At 40.4% G+C, this 22,370-nt stretch overlaps 1 pseudogene; it reads left to right on the top strand.

The window, feature by feature from the left end:
- Positions 1 to 18,920, top strand: part of LOC131558948 (cytosolic phospholipase A2 epsilon-like) — a 36,859-nt pseudogene extending 17,939 nt beyond the window's left edge.
- The last annotated feature ends 3,450 nt before the right edge of the window (positions 18,921 to 22,370 follow it).

The raw sequence follows: 22,370 nt of genomic DNA, 5'->3' as shown, positions 1-22,370 counted from the left end.
AGCAAGTGCAGCCTCACTCCACTCCCTCCGTCCGCAAGATGTAAATCCTTTCTGCCACTTCACTTTTCCTGGGAAGAGATGTGAAGTAGAAATTAAATTCCTGGTCTTTCAAGCATCAGCAAACACCAGGAAAAGGCTCCAGTTCCTACTGAGCTCCCGAAGCAGCAATTGTACTGCTGGTAGGCCTCTCCCTTCCTACCCCGCCTAGGGAGACGAGAATCAAGGTCACTGCAGTAATTAATTTTCTGTCATAAAGAGTTAATAACCAGGTATGCCAGACATCTACTATCTGAATCAGACTTAAATCTGATTCTTTTGGTATTTCTCACAAAGTTCAATTGCTACAGAGACAATTTATGTGCAATCCCTCTCCGGGTCTGAAGTTAATGCTGTGCTGCCTCTGTCACAGTTTTGCCTGCCAAATTTTGTTAATATGGAGCAATATAAGACTTCTGAATATACATACTGTTCTATTTGCTAGCTAGGATTGTATTTTTTTCTTTGAATGTATAAGAATTATGCATGATTGTTTGAATACACTGCTTATTAAAAATAGTGTTGAGATGAGCAAATTAATTTTATCCAGCAGTGTGATTTTTATCTTCCTGGTTTGGCCAATCTTTATCAGAAAGAACTGGCCATTTCTCACCCATGTTTAAGCTGAAGAACATATTGAAATGTCTCCACTGCTTGTATCATGCCTCCTCTGCCAGATACTTTCTGCCTCTGTTTCTACAGTAAGCCAATCCGATTGCTATGTGAGGCTCTGGTTGCCAACAGCTTCAGATGAAATATTCCACACCAAAACCATCAAAAACTGCAGAAATCCTGTGTGGAATGAAACTTTCTACTTCCGGATACAGAGAAAAGTCAAGGTAAGCAACCCAAAACCTCTCCTTTTTATCTAATCTCTGTGCAGAGTCTTTCAGTTTAGCCCAAAACCTCTAAACTAGAAATATCTTCTAGTGCATTTCTGAGTTTACTTAAAATTCCCCACACAAGCTGAAGCAAAGCAATTCTAGCCTTGCTGGAACCCAATTTACTCCTAACAGATAGTTTTTATTTACGTATGGGTAATGAGAGTCTGACCTCCTTGGGGAAGGCTTGGGACCCGTGACAGTGACAACACAGGGAAACTGAAATGAAAATATAAAATTACACTGTAACAGAAAAGCACATCTTTTTCTGAAAGGACATGAAGTAATGGCAGGAGATGATGCCAAATTCTTGTATGATAAAGATCTTTACACAGTTTGCTGCTAATAATTGAACTACACTCAAATACCTGCGAACAGGTGGCTGAAAGCAGAAGGTCCAAGGATCTAGAAGAGTGATTATTGATATGAAGTAATCTCTATTGCCCCTGCTGATATAAAGCAATATAGAGCTTTTGGTAATCCATATTCCTCCCTAGCAGATGGCATTTTTAATGAGATCTATTTAAAAGCATAACAGCTGACTCAAAAGAGATCTCAGTTCAGCTTTAATTGATAAGACTAAGACATGGCTCTTTATACTTGCTTTCTTGCTCTCCCTTCTCACACTTTTTCATCAATTATTTTCTATTTCCTCTCTGTAAAGCAGACACTAAGCCTGGAAGAGCTGCAGAATGTCGTATTTCTTGTATGCCATACATGCTAGTGAACTGGATATTTTTCATTTCTTTTCCTAGAATGTTCTGGAAATTACTGTTTCTGATGATGACATCATTCACGATGATGACCATGCAATTGTGCTTTTTGATGTTGCTAAAATCCCTCTTGGGGAAAGAGTTTTTACAGCATTCCCACTAACCCCAGAGGTAAGAGTTCTGTCAGACATTTGGTACAGCTTGATGTCCATTCTCTCCCCTCTGTTAAAGAGGTGTACTGTCTCTTCTGGTTTTACCAACAGGAGCAGCTTGATGCTAAAGATGTAGCAAAATTTATTAACATCCTGGAAACTGCACATCAGTGACAAAATAGATGGCCTTCTCAAATTCCTGTTGGTTTCCTTTCACACTGATCATGGCCAAATTCGCAAGCCCCAGAGTACATGCAATTTTGGGGAAGCTTTGCACTTTCAATAACCTGATAGAAAATAACAGTTTATGTAATCCTCACAAAGACTATAAAAACCAAAACAATGCAAGCACAGGGAAATGGCCCGTTTCCACAATATCTTACTAAACACTAAGCCTTAGCATATCATGTTCTTCTCTTCCTGCACATGGCAGCTGGCAGAGAAGAAAGTGTGAAATAGGTTTGTTAGGGAAATTTACAAGCACCAAACACCCTTCATTCTTCAAGTACAATTGAGTTCCTTGGGGAAGAAGAAGCTGCCTCTGTCATTTAATGCTGATAATAGCAAGTACAAAACAGAATATTTTTACTCGTTAAAGGTAAATGACACAGTGCTTGCAAAAATTAAGGTCACTTTGATAACCTCTACACATGCTACTTGAGACACCTTTTTTTATTTTCAGGGAAAGGAGGAGCTGGAAGTTGAGTTTTTATTGGAGACCACGTGAGTAAAACTCCATTACTGTTGGCAGCTTGGAGTTCTGCATTAGTGCAGGGAAACCTTTTGTAGATCCAGTACCATCTTAATAGCCAGAGACAAGTTTTTCCAGACTTAATATGTGCATTAAAAATCATTATATGAAAGGGAAAATGCCATGATGTGGAGAAGGGTTGAGAATTTTTAATTCAGTGACTTTCTCTTAAGATTTTTGACTTACATAGTTCAGAGTTGGCTGGCAAACCCCACTCCAGTAAGTCTGCAGATTTACTGTGCAGTGTTTTCTGGGAAAGTCATGGCTGAGGAGAATGTTGCTACCCAATTTGTGTCATGCCTTTGCTACTAAGGCTGTTGCAAGGACTTGCCAGGTGCCTTACAGCAATTTAATAATTTCTGCAGGGTCATTATGTGGCATCTAGTGACAATGGAGTATACTTACAGAAATCACAAGAAGGAGTAACACAAAAAAATAGTAATAAAAAATTTAGAGAGAATAATGTGTCCTGCTCAGGACAGTGTCCAGAATGTATTGTTTATAAAATACATATTGTTTGTTTTTGTTTTCCAGCCAGGATCCTCCTGAAACCATCATCACAAATGGGGCAATAGTGGTAAAATAATGTTTTGTTCTTTTGTATTCTTTCTTTACCACATCATTCCTTACCACAGCTGACTATAACGTCAGTGAGGGAAACATTGCAAATCTTCATTCTTTAGTGATACTTTCTCTTAGGAGCTTTATCTTTAAGGAGAACAGCATGATCTTAGAGGTGCCCTCTAAGATCAAAATTATAATTTTCCCTTGTTTTGTCTGCATCCATTGAAAATGACAACATGTTTAGCATAGCACCATCTTCCCATGTGACAATAAATTAATTCTCACATTCACTGTGTCTGGCAAAAGTGTCCAACACAGCTGGCCTCCCCCCTTCAAACCTTTCCTACAATGATCAAACCTTTCAAACCTTTCCTATAATGATCCTTTCAACATCTGTCAGCACTGGTGGTGAGATGGCTGGATGAGCTATCTAATTAGATAACTCATTAGATAATAATTAGCTAGTGAGTTATCTAATCTGTCCTCATCACACCTACCATAGTGTCGTGAAGAAGCCTGTTTGGAAATTCACTTGGACAGCAGGAGACAAAAGAAGCGTTTTTCAGGTAAGATTATTACTTCTTAAAATAATTATTGGTGATTTTATTGTCTCTAACAAGGCCTGGACATTGCATCAGCAAAATACTAAGGTTTTAATTGATCACATCTAAGGTGATTTGTACAAAATTTGCAGTAGGGAATGCCACCAGTCCTGCAGCAGTTCAGGGCTCTGACTTCATGGGGAGTCTTGTGCCAGACTAGAAACAACTAGAATCAGATGATTATACAGAAGGTATCTAAAACCCAAGTTGAGATTCTGCAAACCTCTGCTGCAGTACTGCTGAACCCTGAAGAAGCTTAATTCCTCAGGTATTATAGTTATATTATAGCATTAACTTTGCTCAGGATCTCTGTCACTTCAACTTACGCATGTGCACAGAAACACCTCATTTTTTGCAGGGGTTAGCCACTCAGCAGCTGGCTCCTGCCTGACCCTGGTCAAGATTCAGAGTCTAGAAGCTCCTCTGCCCACATCCCCTGAGGGGCTGGATCTGGTAGGCAATCTCAGATCATGCATAATGCACACTGGCAGGATTAGCTGAACTATTCATATAAATAGGGTCATCTGCTGCTCATAAGAGTCAGATCTTATTTTAGGGGACTGAGAACTTCTTCAGCTCATTATTTGGCCTGGGATGAGGATAATTTATCATGCAAAGTACCTGGTTGTATTCACTGTGTCATGATGAAAGTGCAACAGAAAAGCAGCAACCTAAAATTCAGTGCCGTCCATATCACGTTCCCACCTGACTCCTTGCTCAGCACATTATAACGATACAGTCACCTGAACTGTCTGGGGTTTGGATCACTTTTAGAAGGTAGTTTTCCAAATACAAAGGAAGTGGAGAAGGAATTTATTCAAAGCTACCTTTTGCTTCTTTTTTTCCTCTCTCTCTTTTTTTACAATTATAAGTAACTTTGTGTATGCATTTTCTCTCATTGTTTTAGAGAATGAGCTAACGTTTACAGTGAGAGGATCCTTTGAAGAAACTCAAACAGTTTCAGTGGGCTGTGACCCCTGCTCCCCTCTCCCAGATCCCACTTTCTTCCACTATGCCAGATACAAGCAACCTTCCCTGGATGTTGCACTCAGAAAGAAGAGGAAGCTTCCCACCTTTGTACGTTGCCCCAGAACATGGTAGACAACACAGACAGTTCTGTGACCTGACATTTATGTGTGAATAGGGAGCAAGAGGAGAACATTTCTGTTTTAACCAAAAAGCACTCCATGTTCCTTTTCAGTGTGCTTGCATGTCATGTGGGCCAAGGAGGAGAAGTGTCCCCTTGACAATCCCTCTGAAGTCTCTCCCCTCCGAGCAGGAAGTGGTTGGTGAGGTGAGTGTCTGCTGGCCATGGGGAATCCTTTGCAAGCTTTTTAAAATTCTTTCTGATTTGCATGAAGCAGAAACCAAGGGCCAGTTCTCTTTTTACAGAGACCGTTGTTTTCTTACCTCCCTCCAGCCCAGGGCAATGCATAGTGAAGTGAATTATTTGAAGCAAAACAAAATGAGAAATCCATGGGAAAAGGGGGAAGAAGAAAAACATCTAAGCTGTTGCTAATGCTCCTTGTACTGTCCATGTACTAACCAGGCTGGAGGTGACTGGGTGCCACTGGGACAGAGTGGTGAGTCCTGGCACACTGTCCCAGGAAGCAAACCTGAGCCACACGTGTGGGGTGCTCAGCCTTTCAGGCTTCCCTTTGTACCTGACGTTGTTGTGTGAGAGGCTCTGGTTTCAGCACGCATATTCAGTGCTGGATCCGTCCAGGGAGGTGAGCTGTAGCACTGCAGCTCTCCTGGTATTTATTAGTGCAGCTAACCAGTACCAGGCAAGCTACACTGTGTTTTATGAGAGAGATAACATGGGGACTACAGATGATAGTGTACTAAAGTCTTATCTATTAAATCAGTGCACATCTCTGGTTATTATTGAAATATTGAGAGGAGATCTCAGTTTTTTGAGATTCAGAGTTTTGTAGGCATAATGATGACCCAAAAGATCTGTGTCTCAGTCTGAGTGGGGTAAAGGAACTATTTTAAACAAAATATCAATTTTCATCATTTTACCTTTTCCATTTTCAGCACAGAAAATTTGATTTGCTCCTTAAGGTGAAAAAATGGTAAGACACCTGTGGTTTTCGCCTTGTTTTCCCCTTGGTTATTTGTATTTAGATAGCTGTAAATCAAGTTCCAATCTCTTTGTTACTACTGCCTTTGAATGCTGGTCCATCCTTATTTCAGACTATTAAAAAAATACACTCAGTGCATAATGCAAAGATTTTAAGCAATGGAGTTTTTGCAATGGGAGAGGGAGTTAAGAAAATGTTTTATAAAGAAAAGACCAAATTTCTATTCATGCTGTGCTGCAATCAATATTACATGGCAAAGGCTACTGTAGACACCTCTACTATTTATTGCCAAATGCAGATTCTCAATAAAAGCAACATTTCAAAGCTGATTGAAAAAACATTTTCTGTTTTCCAAAACGTCTCTTTAACTGTTTTCTTCCACTGAAAGATCAAAATCAGAGTGCCTGGATACTCTAAGATGTGAAAAAAAATGAAATAATAAATGTACTGGCATTTAATGTTTTAATGTCTACTCAAAGAGATAAATGCAAATAAACTCAGTGAAGTGATTGCTTATTTATAAAGGCGGAAACACATTGTGTGTTTTGGAATGTTGTTCAGGCCTTAGTAAAATTTATAAGATGGCTATGTTACATTATGTTCCATATTGTAACAGAAGAGAACTTCCAGAAACGTAGGTGCTTTTCCCATCATGCTGTTTATTTTCAGTAAATATACTATGAAATATACAGTTTACAGCTGCCATTTGAAAAGTTCTTCCTTAGAAGCCTATGCAAGATTTTCACAGCAGCTTTCAAACCACAAATGTAGTGCTTTTAAGCATCAAAAGAACATATGATCATGCAAATCTACGACTTCAGTAGAACGTTTCGCTGGTATCAGTGGCAGTTCACAAAACTTCTAAAAGCCGCCTTTGAAACACTGCCCTCTGCAGGCTTCTGGATTTATATCTGAAAAGGAACGGCTGCCATTTGTACTTATATTTAATTCCAGGCGTCTTTGGCAGGGAGAAAAAAAAAAAATTCCTTTCAGTTCAAAGGCAGATGGGCTGTTTTTCTCCAAGAAAAAACCAGAACATTTAATATCTTCCACCTTTGCTTTATGTAGACCTGGTAGTGAAGGCATGTCTATTTATCAAGTTAAGCAATTAAGATGCTGGCTTAGACTACAAATGTGATGTATGATACCTGATCCTTGTTGCAGCCAGGAAGACCTGGACGTGCGCCTGGGGTTTGATCTGTGTGCCCAGGAACAGGATTTCATTCACAAGAGGAAGAAGGTGGTTGCAGCTGCTTTGAAGGACATTCTCCATCTGGAAGAGGACTTGCAGGATGATGAGGTATCTGAGACATAATTGTTCTCTGCTTTCTGCACAGATAAGTGTCAAAACATAGCATTGATGGTCACATTTTTATGGAAACCCTGTAGTTTCATGTACAAGCTACAGCTGAGTTCTTTTCTCGGTGGCTGACTTCTTTTCTCTCTTCTAGGGAAGGAATGAGTACTCATCACAGACATGAATAAAAAGCCTTGTAGCCCTGAAGCTAGAGAATCTAGCCTTGTGTTCAGTAGCAGTCTGCCCTATAACACAGAGAAGGGCTTGGTGCTCTCAGAGCCAAGGCCAAAGTTTCTTTTTGGCCAGATCTGAACAGTGGATCCAGCACTTCATTCCCTCACGGCTAAATCTGGATTTTGTGTATCATTTGTGCCACCATTTAGGGTCCTGTTGTCTGAGCATAGCACGCTGCCAGTCTGACTTCATCTTGCTCAGCAAGCAGGATTGATAACAGAAATTTTAAGGCAGGGGAAAATCAGGTGTCTCTTATTTTATTTATGCACCTATGACTGTAGTGTGAAACCTAAACTCAAATGCAGACATGGTAATTTTTTCTTGTTTGGACCTAAACTGAGTTCAGCTTTTCTTGCATAGCTAGACCTTTCAGACACAAGACTCTGCCTTTCAATGCCAGCACTAAGCCATGTGTCATTCCCTTCCCCTCAGATGCAGAGCCCATACTTCCCTGCAGAGCATACAGTCTCTCTATATTTTTCTGATTTATATATGACATTCATTCACTCCAATGCACAGTAACTGTCTTTACTGTTAAAGAAGCCAAGTCATGCTTATAAATTAATTCTGTTTCTAAGACTGCCCAGAAGTCCCTGGATTTCTGTATGATCACAGAAGCCAGTAATTGCAGCTCACTTGCCTACCTAGTACTGTAAATACATATGTAGCAGGTGGAGTGAGCATGGTTCCTCTTTCCCTCCAGAAACTTTAAAAGTTTCTGGAGGGAAACTTTTAAACCAGCCTGTGGTTTCAGGGGTTCTGAACTGACCTGTGTTCTTAAATCTATCAGTTATGAAATTTCTAGTATGGCCTGTAGAATAACTGTACAATAGTTTCAGCAAACTTCAGGAAAAGAGAAGTTATTACTGCCCACATGGAAATTGTGAGACAGCACTGATATTTTCTGGTCTGATAATAATCTGATTCAGATGAAAGAAGGTAACACTTCCTCTAATTTTTTGCTGCTCTGTTAATGGTTTTCAAACAGAGCACTGAAAATGTGATAATGGATTTCATGTTCTATTGCAGAGCTGCTTGACAGAGGAAAAAATGATGTATTTCTTACTCCTTACATGCTCCATTATTAATTCAGGTTTTTCTTCACGTTGGACTTCACGTTCTTCACGCTGGTGGCATGTTTTCACTACTTTATCAGTACTGTAAATTTCTCCTTCTAATCAGAGTCTCTGTCCCTTCTCAGGCCATGTCACTAAATCCATGTATTTTGGGATTGAACAGGTACCTGTGGTGGCAATCATGACAACAGGAGGTGGAACCAGAGCTCTGACAGCCATGTATGCTCACCTCCTCAGTGTGCAGGAAATGAATGTCTTGGACTGTGTCTCATATATCACTGGTTTATCTGGAACAACATGGTAAGAGCAAGATAAGAACACACGAATTTTCCAAAATTGACGTCAAGGAGGGATCTTGAGTTATATGATCTTAACTATCAAGAAGAGGCTTTCTTTTTCTGCTTCCATTTTGTTGTTGTTTCTTTCAGTGGGTATTTTCCCACATTTCTAATTAATTAAATATGTGGATACTACCAAACACGTGATGTTTTTTCATATAAATGAGGACAATAATACACAAACCTCCATAACTTCCCAAAGCTCTGTTTCAGAACTCACACTTTTCCTTGTGGGGTTCTTTTGTTTGTTCTTTTTTGTTTTTAGGACCATGTCAAACTTGTATGAAGATCCTGACTGGTCCCAAAAGGATCTCAAGGAAACCCTCAATGATGCCCGAAAGCATGTACTTAAAAATAAGTTTGTCACTTGTTTTGCCCCTGATCGTCTGAAATACTATTTGGAAGAGTTGTGCCAGAGGAAACAGGAAGGACATCAGTTGTGTTTTACAGACCTGTGGGGACTCATCATTGAAATCATGTTACATGATAAGGTACAAAACCAGCACCTTTCTCTTCAGATTTGAATATCCAGTGAATACAGCAGTGAGGAAAGAGAGTAAATCAAAAACTAGTTGAGACTGGAAGGCACTTCTGGAATCATCTTGTCCAAGCAGGATTAGGAAGGGCCAGCTACCCTGAGCTATGGGCTTTGAACATCTCCACAGCTGAAGACTCCAGAAATTCTCTGGGCAACACATACCAGTGTTTGGCTACCCTTATGCAAAATAGGTTTTTTTGCATGTTTGTTTTTCATAAATATGGCTAAAGCATGTGCCTTGGCAATACCATTCATTGTACCATTGTACCATGCTTGTTGCCTGTATTATAGAGATCTTAACTTCACACCTGGTACAGAAAGGATGGGAATGAAAAGAAATAACAGGAAACTTACAGTATGAACCTCTTTTTAATTATTCCTCACAGGATGTAGAGGGGGCTTATATAAAAGTTGGAGAGAGACTATTCACAAGGGCATGCAGTGGTAGGACAAGAGGGAAATGGCCTTAAGATGAAGGAGGGCAGGTTTCGATTAGGTATTAGGAATACCTAATACCTAATAAGAATAAGAATTCTTCACTATGAGGGTAGTGAGTTCCCAGAGAGGTTGTGGACCCCCTGTCCCTGGAGGTGTTTAAGACCAGGTTGGATGGGGGGCAACCTGGTCTCGTAGAAGGTGTCCCTGTCTGTGGCAGTGGGATTGGAACTAAGTGATTTTTAAGGGCCCTTCCAACTCCAAGCATTCTGTGATCCTGTGAATTCACATGTAAATATTTCCATGAAAATCCTGCTGTTCTTTTAAAAGAGCTGCACAATAAAACAAGGCAAAGGAAAATCACAAGCCCAAAGACAGTATCTCTGAGCTGTTAATAAGACATCACCCTGCAAACATTTCCATCAAGAGCTTTGTTCGGGCCCTATTTTAATCTTCATTAATATTTCTTTCCCACTAGGTCATTTATGCTTTAGAATGAGAAAACATCCCCCCTGTAATGTTTAATAATCCCCCACACAGCCACATTTCTACTGCCTGGTGATAGCACAGTGGGGCTGTGTTCAGCAGGGAGCTGTGAGTGTCCCCAGAGCAGTGGCCCAAGGGAAGCCTGGTGGCACTGGTGGCACAGCCATCCTTCCACGGGCTCTGCTGAGGGGGAGCACCTGCAGCTCTGCTTGTCGGAGCACACTCCCAAACCTTGGTTCTGCTCCCAAACCATCCTGCCCTTCCACCCTGCCTGAGCTCTGCAGCAGAAAGGCCAAGGCTTGCTGCACACTCTGCATGAGCCTTGTCTCTGTCACAGCTCTGAGGAAAAGGTGTTTTTCTAGGCAGTCAGAGAGGGGCTCACTCTTTCATAATGAAATATTTCCTGTCAGGAGTGCTTTTCAAACATTCCCAGACATTTTTTGTGAAATGAAAAATGTGGGTAACAGCATTTTCTCCTCACCACATTCTTTCAATATATGGATTTAGGATTATTCTTGTGCTGAAGTGTTGGGGCAGGGGAGGGGCAGGGATAGGGATGACAGCACCTCTCTAAACTAAGCAACTGGGGAATGTCCTAGTTGGAGTCATGTATGGCCTGCATTGTCAGAACCCAGGTTTAGATTAAGTGGCAGGCTCTTTGTGTCATCCAATTGTCCTGAGCTACTGTCATTTTTCAAAACAGGAGGACTACCATAAGCTCACAGATCAGCAGCAGGCACTAAATCAGGGTCAAAATCCACTGCCCATCTACCTCTCTCTCAATGTGAAGGATAAAATCAGCGACCAGGATTTTAGAGGTAACAATACTCCAGAATTGCATGTAATATTTAATCCCAATTGGGGTCAATTTAAGATTAGATAAGGATATCAATTCAATAAACAAATACTCTGAAGGCTAATCCACCTCAAAGGAGACATTTAATAGTTAATATTTTAAAGACCTTCGTATAATTCAGTATTCAGGGTCAAAGGCAGGACAACAGAAGACACTATGTACTTCTACACTTTTGTGCACATTATGCACAGAAACTGTCAAAAAGCTTATATAGACATATAGATGTAAGAGGACAATTTGTTCTGCATGTTCACCACCATGAAGTGTACAGTGAATAAATGCCTGTTGCAAAGGGTGTGAATTAGAAACCAGTCTGCCTTAACCTGGCCAATATCATGTTTTATTAAAATAATTATGCCTCTGCTGCTGTAATCAGTCTGTCTTATGCCTTTTCTTTTAGAATGGGTGGAATTCACCCCTTATGAGGTAGGATTCCCAAAATATGGTGCCTTCATTCCTGCAGAAGATTTTGGCAGCGAGTTCTTCATGGGTCGCCTGATGAAGAAAGTCCCAGAATCCAGAATCTGCTTTTTGGAAGGTGATTTCTTGTACTGGGAAAAAGTAGTATAATATAATCTGCTCCTGCACAAACACCTCTTCTGAAATTAAACATTTAGTGTGTTTTTATCTACCAGGAGCATTATATGGTAAAATACCAGAACTGATAACAGGTCACAATCTGCAGGATTTTTCATTTTCTCTGTGATTTTATTCATCTTAACAGATTTATTGATTTAATCTGTGGTTATGTGTACTGACATGAGACCTTTGCAATACATATATATATATATTTGTCAGCAACAAAAGTTGTGTATCATTGCTGCTAGGTTAAATCATCCATTTCTTTTGCAGCCTGAGTCTCTAAAATGCACCTTTTTATCTACAAAGTTCTTGCCACATCTAGTCCTGATTAGTTCTTAAGATAAAATTTCCATTTCAGAGTGCAAATAGGTTGTAATACTTATATTTTTTCCCCATCTTGCATAAAAAAGTGAAAGCAGTAAGGAAACCTTTCTTCCCTTTGCAGAAGCAATCTCTTGCCTCATTGTTCTTTCTACTTCCACTAACTGCATAAAGGAAAAAGGAAGTTTCAGGGTTTTTTTTTTAGAAGTTGAAACTTTTTGCTTGTGTGGAGATTTCACTACAGCTAATGGTGAGGTGTAAAGAAGCAACTTAGAATCTCTCTGTCCCTGGCTGCAGTTTCTAGTAAGGACCCAGATCCTTCTGTGATCAGAAACGAAAGTGGATGTCATTTTGCATCTCAGGTCACCACCCCCTTTCTACACCTTGGCACTTTCTCCTTAGCTTCTCTAGAATGATTAAAGGACATTTATGCCCCCGTTCCCTGAAGTGTCCAGTGACACAGTTATTCAAAAGTTTTATATCAAATTCCTTTGCACCCCATTTATTTTTTGTCAAATACATCCTATGCCACAGGGATCTGGAGCAGTGTATTTTCCTTGAATCTCATGGATGCTTGGTATATATCTGTTAATTCAGAAGACTTCTGGCACAAATGGACACGAGACAAAATTACTGACATAGGTGGGTTATTCTTATGTGATTATTTTGTGGGTGTTTTTGGGGGGGAGGTTTCCCCTCTGTGCTGCTGCTCTCTTACTGAATTTTTTTCAAAGTCCTTTTAGAACATTCTCTTCCGGCAATTCCATTATCCCCATGTAAACCAGAAGGAAATTCATGCCATGTACTACAATTATTTCAGTTGTATGTGAAAAGAACCCACAGGATCCATCACAGAAAAATAAAAGAGACAATGACCCTCTTATGAGATGTTTTCTGAGCAGGAGGGTAAAACCAGAGAAAAATATCCCTGTAGATGGAGGATGTTCACATAGCATTCCACAACCCTCTAGCTCCTCACTCACAAGTTGGAGCATCAGAGAAATGGGAGCAAACAACATCCTTGCATCTCTGAAGTCTACAAATCATTGACACAAACTTCAGTACTATTGGAAGTCATTCCAAACTACTCATAAGGATGAGATTTGCAAAACATGATACAAAATTACGAAAGATCTCTGCTGGGTCAGATTTCAAGTATAAATACTCTAGACAAACACATTACAAAGAAAAGATGACAAGGAAGAGAAGTATTTCAAAAAGGCTTACTTATTTTATCTTCTAGCACTTTTAAGGGAGTAATTTCTGGTTGTTAAATCAAGGATTCTGTATTTGCTAGTGAGGAACATTAATTATGTTTGTGTGGCTGAGAGATTGTTATTGTGTGGCTTTATATGTGCCTGAGAGAGAAAATGTGGCATGGAGTAGCAAAGGAAGACACAGGTAAGTGCAATTTGATAGATAAAATCATAGCAGAGCAAAGAAATTTCTATTTAATAGATAAAACCATAGCAGAGTAAAGAAATTTCTAGTAGGTGGAGTCTTTTGCAGTACAAAAAAAGCTTTTATCACTGTGAAGTGAGAAGAAGAAAGGAATTTTTCAAAGCTAAGCTAAAAAACCCATGAGATTTGTGAAAATCCTGCCAGTAAAAAGAGAAAGAAGTCCAAATTTTTCAAACATACTAGACTAAGAGATGACTGCAAGATTGACTGCACATATATAAGCTGTTATTCTTTCTTCTGCAGATGATGAAGCCCTATTCCCTACAAGACCAAATGAGCTGGATACTCGAGTGGTTTGTCCTCCTGACAGCTTTTCAGAAATATTCCGAGATGTTGCAATGTTACGTCCAGCAGCCTCAGAAATTCATAACTTCCTGAAAGGCCTCCAGATAAACAACAACTACCTGGAGAGCGAGTTTTCCAAGTGGAAAGGTGTGGTAACAACACCCTGCTTTCAGTTACAGTGAAAACCATCCTTGTGAAAAAGAAACAATCCTTTAAAAGTTATCAAGCTAACTGCTTTTTTGTTTTGTTCTGATAGTATTTGACACTGTTTGTCACTGAAAGCTAAAATTAGTTATCAAGAGAGGCTTCAAACTAAGTTCCTCAAAAAAATCCATAAAGTCCCACAACTGATAGGTGAGAGGAGTCCCAATTAGTCACCCATACTCAAGGGCTGCAGCAGGGAGCTTTGTTTCCTGTCACATTTTTACTTCTAAGTAAGACATAATCTTTGTAACAGTATTACCTGTTGTCCAGGTAGGGAATTTTTTTGTTCAGTCTGGCACCAGTTATTCCATGTGAAATTGTAGCTGTGTGCTGGTTCTCATAGTGAGCAAGGCACCCAGCACATTTAGTCCTTTTACTGTGTTGAGAGAGCGGGCTGCCATTTTGATTTGTTTCATATTAATAGAAAAGACAAAAAAAAAGAAAACAAAAAAACACACCAACCTGATCAGAGTCACACACAAGATGAATTAAGTCTACTCTTCTGAGCCCCAAGTTAATCCTTTTTAGTCAGAGGAAAACCAAAGAAATTGCAGAGTAAAGAGAGAAAAGAGGAAGCCAGATGAGGAACTGAGAAATTACCGAACTGCAGCCATCAGCTAGATGGGTAGGTCTAGGACCCAAGAAAAGTTGAAGTCCCTTTTGTTAACAGTAGACCTTCCTCAGCACTTCCCTTGCATTGGGCACTTTCTCTGAAAAAACGTGTTTCTTTCCTAGACTGTGAGCTGGACTCCCAGCCCAACCACCTGACAACAGCTACAGACTACCTCATCCTGATTGATACTGCATTTGCCTTTGCTACCAGTTACCCACCCCTTATGAGGCCAGAAAGGAAAGTGGATGTCATTTTGCATTTCAACTACAGCTCAGGTTCACAGACAGGGGTGAGTCTTGCACATTCTTCTTCAATGACTTCTCTGTTTCATCGCTGAATTCCCAGAGTGGCTGATCCTCTACTCATAGAAACTTTTGTTTTTCCCCAATATCTGGGAAGTGTTGATAAGTTAACAGTTTGCTGTTAACTGGGGGTCACATATCTTTATGGAACAGTACAAATGTTATCAGGAAGTAATAATTTAGTAAACTATACCTGCCCCTTTTTACATGTAAGTGGTTTTAGCTGATTTGAAGGCAGTCAGAAGTAGAATGAATGAAGCTAATTGCCTTTAAACATTGTCTAATATTTGTCAATGCAATATTGAGAAATATTCCCTGTGCAAGGGAAAATGTACCTTCAGGACAATATAACTGCAACAATAGGTTTAATGTAGAAGACTAGATATGCAAATAAATGCAACAACAGTTTGCATTTAGGAATGTTAAATTCCTCAGGAATAAAAAGTTGTTTAAAGGCAACTTTTTCATAGCCAAACGTGAAACATAGCCAGTGTAGATTTTCAGAGACATGTGGAGTCAGATCCATCTCACTTAACTCTGGCCTTCCAAGGCTTGGCTGCATAAAAAACCTCAACCTAGACCTAAATTGGTTATGTACCATAATCTGTCAGAACCTGTCCCTTGCCCCACAAATATTCCCAGTGAAATTAGATTTTGGTCAAATTCAAAGTTCTTCCTGTATGTCCTGATGTTTTCTTTTGTTTTGTTTTCCTATTGTGGCAACAAGCCCCTCAAAGATGCCTCTAAATACTTCGCAAAACAGGGAATTCCTTTTCCTACAAAGGTGCCAGATGATCAGGAAACTCCACATCTGAAGGAATGCTACATTGTTGGTGATAAAGAGAGCCCAGAAACACCTATTGTGATATTTTTCCCTCTAGTAAATGACACCTTCAGGGAATACAAAGCACCTGGTAAGTTAACAGTTACCCATCACATTAACAGACAGTGGCCACTTTCTTCCTCTTTTTTACTGGATAATACCTGGTTTTCAGATCACACTGTAATAACAAACTTGAACTCTCTTTGCTTACATATGAACCATATCAAGAAACTTAAAATATGTGATTTTTCCTGGACAGTAGAGGATCATGTGGGATTAGCCTTTGCCACATGTTTTCCTCTTCAGATTTTTTTGGCTTTTCATAAGCAGATTGCAGTTAATTGAGGAAAGCAATATTTTTTTTATCTGCTGTAGCAGAAATTCACAGGGTTAATGTCCTCTCATACTTGTCATCCTCTCCTGTTAGAGAATGCTCCAAGGAGTCTATGGATTTCATTGTTTAAAATAATTTCCAGGCTTACAGTTAGGCAGATAACCTTGAAAACAAAAGTATGAACTAGCAAAGTGATGAAAATGTAACAGTGAAGCACAGTGAAGTGATGAAAGTGCAACACTGAGCCATTCCAACTGTGTCTGTTACCTTTGAAATTTAAAGAGTGTCAATAGCAACATTGCCTGTCACTTCTAAACAGATGAATTATAAGTCCTGGTACCACATCCCACATGCCATAATATTCTCTTGCTACCAAAGCCTCAGTTGCTCCTTCTCCAGATGCTAAAATTCCTAACTCAGATTGTGAGTTCACTTCAAAGCCCCACAGTATACTTGAAAGCCAGAAGTTCCATGTTAGTACATGGTACATTCAATTTAACACCAAAACAAATGCAGAAACTATGGTCTCAATTGTATCAATCCTTATTCTTTTATGTTAAGTAAGTTGTAAAAGATAATATGGTACTTTTCTTTTGTTGATTGACTTCATTGCACATTTGAGGTGTACAACTGGGGTTTTGAGCAGGATTCAAATAGACTAAGGGTATTTATACAGGTACACACACCATTCTACTCCAGCTCTCACAAATGATGAGATAGCCCAAAAGTTGCTTTCTGCAGTTGCCTTTTGTAGAGAGAATTAAAGAAAGGAAAAAAGAAGAAAGAAGTAGAAGGAGAACTGAGATTTAGCTTCAGTTTTGCTCTTCTATACTGAACTGCTCTTGTGTACTGCTCTGTGAGGGAGTTTGCTGGCCTTCTTCCCTTCACTAATTTCCAGAAATGAGGGATGCCTAGCCTCAGTCAGTTATCTACTATCAGGTGTACGTCTGATGATGTGCAGATGTTAAATGTCAACATAAATTATCAGCAAGTCTAAAAAGGGGTGTTGCTAAGAATGAAGAAAATTCATTTGAAGACCTGCACAATATCTGCCTATTGCATACCCTTGAGGCAAGCTTGTGTTGCCCAACCAGTTCAGCTGGTGGCTGCAAGATGAGACTAAACAGGAAGAGAAAGAAGGGTCCTCGTCATGCCCCCTCGAGCAAAGGGTCAGCTGAGCTGGCATGGAAGGGCTCTGTGCAGGCAGATTTTTTGGGAGGACTGACACCTTGCAGCTGAGACCTGACCTCCATAGCAGCAGGATGGATGCTGCAGAAGGTCCTGTGATGCTGGAAAAGGATGTCTGCCTTTTGTTAGTGACAGGCAGAGATCAGCTTAATTTATAGGGCTTCAGTACCATGCCCTAGCCCAGATCTAAATTGTACAGCATGTGAAGTTTTAGTACAATCACATGAACAGGCAGTTTTTCCATAGGCAGTTCATCCATCAGCTTGTTCAGAAGGGGAATTTAGAGTCTGGGCAGTAAAAAAGTAAAACTGACATATTCAAACTGCTTAACTTCTGCACTCTTAAGCTATTCCATAATTAAGTAGAAAGGGAATTCTCTGTGGGACACTTAGACTGCTTCAGTTGAGTGGCACCAGTTCACTGTAACTGTCTGCAAAGCTGAGAGGAGTACATCTATTGGACACTGAGAGACCCCTCAAGGAAAATCAGAACCCTTTGATTGATGTTGTTAGATCCATGTTGGTAGAAAAGATTCCCCAAATGCATGATGTACTGTCAGGGAGATGCTTTTCCCAGTGCCTATTCCCCTGCCATGGCTCAGGGGGTGCAGGTATCTGTTACTGTGGAGGGTGCTTGTCTCCTACAGTAACGCCCTCTTGGTCTCACTGGAGGCTGACAGAAAAATTCTCATGTTTCTGATACTCTCTCTGACAGTATTACCTACCATTTCTGGGTTGCTAATGCTCTCTTTCCCTCATGCCACCTGTCAGAAAACCAAAGCGTCTGTGCAAATGATGAGGAAGCATAAAAACATATGTGAACCTGGTTTGATCTGGGAAAGAGTTAATTTTCTTCCTAGCAGCTGGAATAGTGCTGTTTGGGATCTGGAATGAGAATTATGTTGCTCTTCCTTTTCCGTCCCATTAAACCGCCTTTATCTCCACCCACATTTTCTCCCTTTGCTCTTCTGGTTCTCTCCCCACCCCCTGGTCAGGGTGTACTGAACAAGCAGCTGTGCTGCTTAGCTGCTGGCTGGGGTGAAACCCTGACGTGGGATTGCAGGATACCACGCAGCAGTGGATCTCCACCTCCTCAGGTCTCTGCCCCATGGCTGGCATCTTCAGCTGTCCTCTAGCAGTTAAAGGCACATAATGGAATCCAGTAATCTTCAGAATCCAACAAAATTAATTGACCTCTTCCCTTCCAAGAACCTATTTATTCTATGTATTAGCAGATAGATAGAAGCTCAGCCTGCTCATATGCCGAGTCCCATTGGTGCAGAGTCGAGCAAAAACCTGATTTAGTTTAGGTTTGTGATCCACTATTTGTGCATGCCTGGGAAACACCCAGACCCCAATTGTTTTGTGCAAATGAACCAAGCCATTGCTTGTCTGTTTAGGTGTGAAGCGTAGTCCCTCAGAGATGGCAGAAGGCGAGGTTGATGTTACCAATGCCTGTGGCCCATATTACATAAACAATCTGAGCTATTCAGAGGAAAATTTTGACAAACTGGTGAATCTAAGTTACTACAACGTCCAGAACAACAAAGATTTGATTCTTCAGGCCTTGCGTACAGCTGTGGAGCGGAAAAAGCAGCACAAGAAAGAGCAAGCGCTGCACAAACAACCCGATGGCCATGGCACGCCTGTGCCTGCCAGAGAGGGAACCCAGCGCTTGGCTGGCTGCCCAGCACCGGGGAATATGAAATAAAGGATCGTCCTATTGATGAAGAAGAAAAGGAATTTTATTAGGAAGTGAAGACAAGCCAAAGAACGCTAAGAATAGCACTTAATTTGTCATCAAAAATGTTAAGCCTGTCTATCAGTGGAGGGAATAAACTCAAAGAACCAGCTCCTCCTTAATGAACTCATGTCCTTCCCACGTTGACAACCTCAGGAACGTGGCTAGGTGAGGCTCTGCTCCACTGTACTTGCAGAAGTGACCTGCCAAACTGTGTGGACAAGGAAGTGTGAGGGAGTTTACACTGACTGTTTGTGTTCTACCTGTGCTATAGAAACAGAGGATTGCCGGTCCAGAAATGCAGCAGAGAACAAAATCCATTGTCTCTAAAAAAAAAAAATCAAGGAAGCCATTTGTGAACTAAGAAATCTTTATGTGAATGTAAATAAATATTGAATTTATATAATAAATTACTACTTCAGAGTAGAAGTTACAGCAAATAAATAATTTTCATATCAAATACCTGTTTCAGCTACTTATTTTAGGTGCTTCTTCCTCTAATAGCAAGACAAAGAAAACATGTGGACATTTCATAGCTGCTGAAGAATTATTGAAGAAGAACATGTACCTGCTCCAGACCTAGATGTAAGCAAGTGCAAGATTCTGGAACCCCTTGAGTTTAGGATTACAACTAAAACCCATCTATACAAGAACCAACTCATGTTAATTTGTTTTAGCAAGCTGGATTTAAATGCTATTGATATTATCAAATATTCTTTAAGATTGATTGAGACTATTACATCAAAAACACAAGAAACACAGACAAAGCAAAACTGAGATTGTGTACCTAATATCACTCATGCAAATGTGATTTTTTTAAACTTGCTGTAGAGTATAGCAAATGAAGTTAACAGAGCATCAATTTTCAACTTTCTGATCCTTTGGTTGTGAGACTAACATATCTCTTTTCCAGCAAGCAGTCTGGGTTTTTGACAGATGGAATCTGTAAAAATCTACATTTATTATTCTTCTAATGTTTTAAATTCAATGCTATAGTTTTATTTATTAGACATGTTGTATCCACAAGCCCATGTTTCCTACAGGCCTCCCCACTCCTGAATTCTGCTGTAGTATTCTTTGTCAAGAAATCCTGTTATTGTGGGCCAGAAATGGAATGGCCTTTGGTCTCAAGGTCGAGGCTCTCCTCCTCTGTGGTGCACAGAGATGTAACCCCTCTGTTTGCCACTTAGGTCAGTGAACACTTAGCTGCCTGCTACAGGAGCCCAGAGAGCTCCTGGACTGTATGCCCAGAGTTTATGTCCCATGGAAACGAGAGAGCAAACAGGACTGCACCAGCAGTTATGGATCTCATCATAGTATGGGACGGGATGTAGTCAGAGGGCACAGCCAGACCTGGGAATTTGGAAGCACTCCCAGGTTCCCATATACAGTTAGAGCTTTATTGTCTGAAGGGCAAAAATTATTTCACCGACAGCAGGAAGCATCTAGGCAGGAAGTCTGAAGACAAGCAGAACGAGGTGTGTGAGTGCAAACACTTCCCTGCCCTTCCTGCTGCTTTCCAGCAGACACGAAAGGGTCATGGAGAACAATGAGCACTTTGCCACATTTCAAAAATCTTGCATGGAATAATTACTCAGTATTTCAGTTTTCTATGTTCAAAAAGAATACAGAGGAAAATGTCAGGCCTGATCAAGGAGGTGGAACTGCTTCCACCCAAGGCACAAATAGCTGAGGAATCTGCAACCCAGAAAAAGAACAGGAGGAGTGAAAGGCAGAAAAGAGAGATGCATGAAGTCAGTGCACATCTCTTCTATCACAAGGCCTCGAGAGGATCAGTCAAAACTAGTGAACAGCAGGTTTAAACAGAGTGAGGTAGTTCTGCACACATGTAATTAAGTTTTCTTGTTGGTAAAATTTTATGCATTCAAAAAACTGACTGAGACATTCACTGGAAAATCTTTAGGGACTGAAAAAATACAATGGCTCTGCATCTGCCTCAGTCCTGCACTGAATCATGAATTCCCAGAGGCTTGGAGGACAGTCTGAGGCAGTATCATACCTGCCCTGTAAGGCATGTGAGCTATGTAAGCTTCTCCAGTCACTAAATACTGGATTTAGCACTGCAGACAAGGGGGAAAGGAATCTCACTCCACACTGCAGTACTTAGGTTTTCAACAGCCCAGATATTTTTGCAGATAATTAGTAATTAGGAGCAGTCAGACCTCTAAAGATGTGGTGATACAAGACTAATTTAAAAGAAATTACTGAAGTAAAATAGAGAATGTGTAAGTGACTACAAGGATAACTTGTGTATTAATTAATCCATAGAGAAAATGAATGACAATTAAAGGAATACTATGAAAAATAGATTTTAAAAACTGAGGAAACCAGTCAGCAATACCCTACGTGAAATGGTATAAAATCTTTGGACTCAGCATGGAAATTGCAACAAGAAAGTTGCAAAATATATGCACAGCCCTAAATAAAATGCAAAGCAAGGAACCAAGAAAAGGCAAAGTGGTTAAATGCCCAGAACTGAGCATTGCTAAAGTCTAACATCTGTTCTTTGAGGAACAGCATAGAGAGGAAGGAGATTAAAAGAGCACATCTAAACCTGCTGATGTATTTAGAAAAGACCCAGGACATATCGAGAAAATGCAGCATTCAATATGGAAATGAGGATGAAGAAAGGTACATAGATAAAAATGTGAAACAGTAGATGTACTGGACCAGCAAAAGGGGATTTATATGATATGGGTGCTCTGAAGGAGCCGTAAGTGCCACAAAAGGCACATTTGTAATACAGTGTTTAAACACAGTTTCAGCAAAAATTTCCACTCCTTTGCTTTTAACGGAGATCCCAAGTTTTTGTTTTGGTGTTTTTTTTTTTTTTTTTTTTTTTAAGTTACTGAGCAAAAACTTTAATTTTAGAGGACAAAAAATACTTGTTTTATTGACTTCCCCAAGATTGTAATGAATCCGGTGTTACCCTCCACTAAAATCTCCTGTAAAATCAATGGGCAAGGTGGCAGGACCTAGGGTTAGAACTAACGGTCGTGTCTTCTACACACGTTCTCACAGAAAGATTTCCCTGTTTTACTAAGATTTTTCACTGTGTTTAAAACTGTTGCCTGGTGTCGCAGCTAAACACCACGGCGCTTAGTCACACATTTCTTTTGCATCCAAAGACAGCAACCATCATCCCAAAAACACGAAAAGCATTTGGGCCATTCTACGTTCAGATCGGAGCTGTCAAAGTGCTTCGGGATTTAATCGCCAGGGGCTGAGATTTTAGCGCAGAAGAGCAGCAGGCACAATTAAACCTCCAGAGACGGACTTGTGGCCAAAAAAAAGAGAAAAAAACAAAAAAAGAAAAATCATCGGATTCGATAAAAACCCCAGACGACCTCCCCTTTCCGAAGAGCCCCAAACGCGCCCGGCTGCCAGGGCGTGTGCCGCAGGGCGCGGGGCCCCGCCCGGCCCGGCCGCTGAGTGGAGCGCGGCAGCGCT

This window comes from Ammospiza caudacuta, chromosome 6 (genome assembly GCF_027887145.1).
Source record: "Ammospiza caudacuta isolate bAmmCau1 chromosome 6, bAmmCau1.pri, whole genome shotgun sequence".
Lineage (NCBI taxonomy): Eukaryota > Metazoa > Chordata > Aves > Passeriformes > Passerellidae > Ammospiza > Ammospiza caudacuta.
The sequence above is the reverse complement of the archived record's forward strand: the minus strand, read 5'-3'. Positions and strand labels throughout refer to the sequence as shown.